Below are 6,128 nucleotides of genomic sequence, written 5' to 3' on the forward strand. Positions count from 1 at the left end.
AGAACCCTCTGTGCTGCAAACACGCTCCTGCGAGATATATTTCTTTAATAAAGATTTAATAACCTCCTCAGGTTATTTGTCCGCTTATTTGTGAGGAGTGGGATGGATGGATGGAGGGATGGATGGATGGATTCTTGGCACCTTGGCGTTGGCCAAAGAGGCAGCAGCGCTACCGAAGCTGGTTTCCATCTCTCCTATCTAATCAGGGATGAACCCAGACTAGCCGTCCCCTTGCAGGAGCAGCGTCTCTTCTCAGACGCGTGTCTGTAGGAACCTCCTGCCTTGGAGGCCACAACACGTCCACCCTCGCCCCTACAGAACCCGGAGCAGCCGGTTCAGCGTTCAGGCCCTTCATCTCACCTCGACACGATGCTGCAGCTTCCCGCTCGCCGCAGAAAGCCTTTTGCTGATGGCTGCAGGCTGGCAGCGTGCAGCGTCCCTGGGAGAGGGCACCGTGTCGCAGGCCAGGAACGCATTCCTTGCAGGCTGGTGCTGCTCAGGGGAGGGCTGGCATCCTTGGAAGAGCTCCTCTGAGCCTCCACGGCAATCTCCTTTTTGGAGACCCCATGGTGTATACGGAGGGCCCACAGGCTCCTGTGGCAAAGAGCTCCATCCCGCAGCGCTCCTCCTTTCCCAAACTGGACGTGGATGGAGGAAATAAGGGGAGCTGGTGCCCATCACCTCCACGGCAGCATCTGGCCTCAGGGTGAAGCAGCAGTTCCCACCCAGCCTGGGTTTTCCTGGAGGCGAGCAGCAGCTCCACTCCGCTTGTGTCCAAAGTAAAAACTACCTACTCCCTTGCGCAGCTGGAAGTCTCCCAAAGAGCCTCCACGCCCTCCAACACGAGTACCTGGTGACAAAGCAGCGTGGAGGCCAAACGGGGTTCAGAAACAGCCTTGGGACTGCTCTCACACGTGGGCTGGTCTTTTTTTTGTACCTGGCAAACCCCCTTACATGCCCAATTCAGCTATTCCCAGGCTTAGCTGGGTTGTAAAGACTCTGGTGGTTTTCCCGACAGACAGCTTAGTAAGGAGGCTTAGTCTAGCTATATTTTTAACTCTCACCGTAGGTCGCCCAAGGGGATCTCCGCCAGGTGCAGCGCAGGGTCTGTGGGCCACCAAGGAATCTGCTGCTCCGGAACGACACTGACATTTAAAATGCAAGTGGGCAACTTTCTACTGGCATTGCTTCTGCCATGCCCAAGCAGCCCCGTCTGCCGACCCACAGATCCCGCCGCGACATTGCGGGGCAAGAAGTTAACAGGGCGAATGCTGGCTGGCACTTAAATCTCCCCTAAAGCCGAAGGGGAAGACGGCACGGAAAAGGCAGCTCTGCAGGGCAAGAGTAATACTTCTTGCCTGCAAAAGCACAAGGGATTTGATATTGGAACAAGCCACTGGGAGACAAGAAAAGGGCGACCTTGGAGGAAGGCATCCATGCCACAAAATGGAAAAGCACTGAGGCAAACAAGAGTCGATCTCTAGCCAGGGATGTTCCCATGAGAGCAGAGCAGTCACCGCCGGGGATGCCGAGGATGCTACGGCACAGGCCTCACCAGCCGGACGGCGGAGGAGATTCTGTTAGCAACAGGAAGATCACCTTTGTGAGGTTTAAATACAGAGGAACAAGGTCTCAAAGAGCACAAGCGGGATTGCGCTTCTTTATTTCCCCATAAACATGTGGGGTTTTTAACGGAATGTCGTATTCCACTTTGGGAGGAAGTCAAAACACACCTGCATTTGGGGGGAAGAGACTGTCCCTACAGATGAGCTGATAATCTAGATCCCAAAAAGCAAAATTAGCCTTTGCTGCCGGTTGCCACGACTGCCTGCACATGCCCCCTCAGACCTCGCTCTGCCCAGCAGGCCACCGGTCTGTGCCACCAAACATCTCCTTCCAGCACCGGCTTTGGGGAAGCAGACTCTTTTCTTGGAGATTTCAACAAGTTCATCCCGCTTTCTAAAACCAGTTTTCACCACGTACTCCTCCAGGCGATGCAGGACTTCAGCCGTGACCTCAGCAGAGGCAAGCCATCGGTGAGAGGACCAGAAGGACAAGCACCAGGCTTTAAAATACTGCGGCGGGGGGAGATACAGAATGCTACGCTCCTCTTCCAGCGCTGCCATCTGGTTCTTCAGCACAGGATCTCTGCTGAGAACGGCGTGACACAAGGACATTTGTTTTTCAGATGACTTTTCTAATCACCATTTAGCAGGATACAAATATTTACAGTAAAGCGGAGAGAAGCAGGTTGCTACACCGGAAAAGATTCCTAAGAAGAAAAGAGGTGACACAAGGGAAATCCCCCTCTAACCAGTGCGGAGGGAAACAGTGCAGCTCTGTCCTCAGAGTGGATTCGGGTCAGCAAGCTGTTCAGAGCCTGAAGGGATGAGGATGGATCTGTCGTCAGGCTTGGTATTGCCTTTCCCGGTGCCGGGGGATGGCTCACAAGCGATGCAGAGGAGCCAGCCTTCCTAAACCACCCAGCACCTCCTGCAAGGCGTAAATCCCCCGCAATACCTCCCTGAGCAAAATCAGACGAGGCTAAAAACACAAAGCTGCCGAGAAGAGCTTTTCTCCTGGACAGGACGCATGAGTGAACGCTAGTAAGATGGTGAACCTCGGCTGGGATGCCTGGGTTGAGCAGAGCCCGGAGACGCTGGCAGAGGCAAGGACTGTGCGCGGCGGCCCGGCTCCGGGCACAAAGAGGTCACTCCCATCTCCGAAGCGCTGGCTTGCGTCACCACCGGCTCCCCTCGTCACTGATTAAGGGAAACGAAGCGGTCTTGTGTGCTAACGACACAAAGGACCAGCCCAGTGCTCAGCCTGGCTTATTCCTTGTATTTGTCCTCAAGACCTGCTCTGCCGTAAACCCTTAATTCATTTTTATCAGGCTCTCCGAAAAGAACAAAACCACAGCACCTGATTTCTCTGGGCTCACAGATGGGTTTTAAATATATCCCACTGATCTTTTTTAAGTGTTTCCTTCAATTACTTCCTTCCGAGCCCCTCACTAAAAAGTTTCTGGCCTTTCTTACCGTTAAACACCCTACCTCTGGCTTGGCCAATCATGCCCTCCTTCTAGCATCCCTGCTTTTAAAAGCAAAACTGATTACAGATCCTCTGTTTCTTTTTTTAAAAGCTCCCAGCTGTAAGACAGGAATGAAGTCATTTACGAACCGTTCATCGCTTCCATGCTCTCAGAGATGCTCTTCAACTGATGGCTTCCCACAAAAGGGAGGCTCCTCCTTGCAGGACTCCCTGCACAGGACTGATTACAGGAGTATTTCTCCCTGTTTGGTGTCAACAGGAAGGTCTCCGCCCCAGAAGGGGGTTGTTTTGTTTTTCTTAGAAATCCTACGATCCTAATCTTAGAAGTCCTAAGATCCCCCAATTCAGCCCCTTCTGACGGAAGAGGAGAGTCATGGTCTCGAGTCAGTAATTCCTATCAAAAAGGAGACAGCAGAGATGGGAAGACCCCAGCTTCACCTCGAAATCTACCAGGCTGACAAGGGGAGTTATTTTGGCAGCTCAAAACACAACTATTTTTTTAGGCAAAAGAACTATTTTTCTTAGGCGAAACAAAGCCAACGAGGGGGGAAGGGAAGGGTATTTTTAACCTTCCTGGCTAAGCGGTGTTAACTATCTTGCCTCATAGGAAAAGAAGAGTTTACAACAAGCACCAGCTTCACGTGGAAACAGCTCTCTGATGGGGGCAATGGCATCGCACGGCACACAAGCCCTCCGCACGCAGGCTGCCTTCGGAAGCACGGGCAGGACCCTTCCACGGTTGCGTGGCCCAGAGTCGGTCTGACCGTCCGACAGCGCGGTGGTCACCGGTCCCCTGGCTTCACAGCTTGGGAAACCACGGCATAGGGGAGAGAAAGAGTCAGAGATCCAAACCCATCTGTGGAGAAGATCCCCAAATCCTCTCTGGATTTGACGAAGAAGAGCTGCAGATCCGAAGGTTGCCAAACTTGTTTGCCAGCCTGCCCTGAACATCACAGCCTCGGCTTTAAATTAGAGGCCAGCAGACTCCACATCTGAAAGTCCTCGCTCTGTGATCCTGCCTACTGCCAAAAACACATCAAAGCACATGGGGCACACGATCACCCCAAAAAACGCCCCAAGGAGATGGCTATCCCGATGGAAAACAGAAAGCAGGGCCGCGCACCTCTGTGCAGAGTATAAACCAGGGCCACGGCGCGTAGCTGGCACTGCCAGCTGCCTCGCTGGGAGATGGCACGTGGTGATCGAGCCACGTGCTGCTCGGGAGCGGGACTCGTCATGGGATCAGCACGGAGGCTGAACTGGGCAACCCAAATCCCTGGCCAGCGAAGGAAGTCAGTGCAGGCTGCCAAGTCCAAAACCACGGAGCTACTAGTGTCCCTTTTCCACCCCAAAGATCTCCTTTCCACCCCAACCATGCTGCTGACCCAGCCGCTTCGTGCCCACGAGCCGCAGCCTTTCGGTACGTGAAAAGAATGCCAGACATCACTTCTCTACAAGTCATCCCAAGGTTACACGGGGTTTTGAGCTGAAATCATCAAGGCTATGTTAAAACCAGCCCTTCCTCCAGCAGAGCACAAGGCTGGAGAGACGGGCCTAGAGCTGAAAAGCAAGGCAGCCACAGCCCGTTATTTGCATAATGAATATACACACACACACAAACCCTAGCCAAGTCACACCAATAATCACCAGGCTTTCGGTTTCAGGCAGAAGCAGATAGTTTCGCGTTAGTCTGCTGTTCACAAAACCAAGCCCACCGTCCAGCGCGGCTGCCCAGGCTCTGGATGCACAGGGAGGACACAGCTCTCGCAGCACCGAGGTCACTTGTGTCACTGCTGTCCGACCCTACACGGGACATAAACCGGGTGCAGGGACTGCAACCAGCAGCCCAGCACGTTTACAAAATAAGCGCAGGTACCTGGGATGTAATGGTGTCTGGCTGCGACGCGGCGGGGACGCGTTTTAGCTGGTCCCTGGCAGGAAGAGGAAGCAGTTCTGCTAACGCTCTGCTGCGAGGTTCAGGTTTCTGCCTTTCAGAAGAGCAGGAGGCTGGGCAAGAGGCAGCTCCTGGGTTGCTGCCCTCCGTGGTACAGCGAAGACAAAAAAAAAAAAATATATCCACAAGCTTTGGAAGAACAACTGTGAGGAAGAGGAGATTCCACGTGCCAGGTCTGGGTCCACAGACCCACAGGTCCAGGTCTGGAGCAACCCAAGGATCTCCCTACCAAATCCAAGGGTGCGAGAGTCCAGGTGTCTCCCACCGGCAGACTATCCCCCACCAGAGAGAGACCCTCACAGGCGAGGCCCAGACGAACCAACCCCAAGCTCGTATTAGCAATGCAAAAAAACTGTCCCGGGGCTTATAGCAGCCCCAGCTCCATCGCAGCACCACCGAGACGCAGACCTGAATCGGTCCGGTTGAAGGGAACCACTGCAAACCCCCCAGAAGTTAATGAGGCTCACAGCTAAAATAATAAGACAATGAGTAACTGCTGAAACACAACTGTTACTTTTATGGCTCGTTTGCTTATTTAGTCTACCATGAAAAGATAAAATGTTGTTAAAAATCTCCTCTCCAGCAGCCAAGCCTCCCTCAAAAGAAAAGCCTTATCTGTTCATTAGGAGGGGCTTGCTCAGCTTGGTGCTTCAGGACACCAGCACCAAAGTTGCCACAGCATGCGTGGAGACGCTGACGCTTGCCTTTCCCCAGACTCCTCCTCCTTAAAACCCCCCAAAATGGGCCAGCTCCACTCGTGCCATCAGCCCGTCCGACTGCTCACCCATCACCGCCCCACGTCCTCCTCCGCATGCCAAACCAGAGGCAATTCTCCATCTCCACACCTTGTCCCTAAGCTGGTCCCATACCAAGTCGTGTTAAAACACATTCGAGGGATCCCACCCTTGCTAACCCTCCGGCTGTGCCCACCGCGCAGCCCTTACAACGCTCACACGGTTTTTGAAATCTGCTTTCCGATCGAAGCTGCGGCCACGCCGGCCCTCGCAAGCAAGGGGTGCCGAAACTCCGCCGCTCAGCCCTGGGTTTGGCAGGGGTGCGGAGGACTGCACGCTCGCCCTCGATGCCTAGAGCACCCAAAGGGCTTCCCACTGCCTGTTTTTGG

Source organism: Cariama cristata, unplaced genomic scaffold (assembly GCF_000690535.1).
Source record: "Cariama cristata isolate BGI_N322 unplaced genomic scaffold, ASM69053v1 scaffold22072, whole genome shotgun sequence".
In the NCBI taxonomy this organism is placed as follows: domain Eukaryota; kingdom Metazoa; phylum Chordata; class Aves; order Cariamiformes; family Cariamidae; genus Cariama; species Cariama cristata.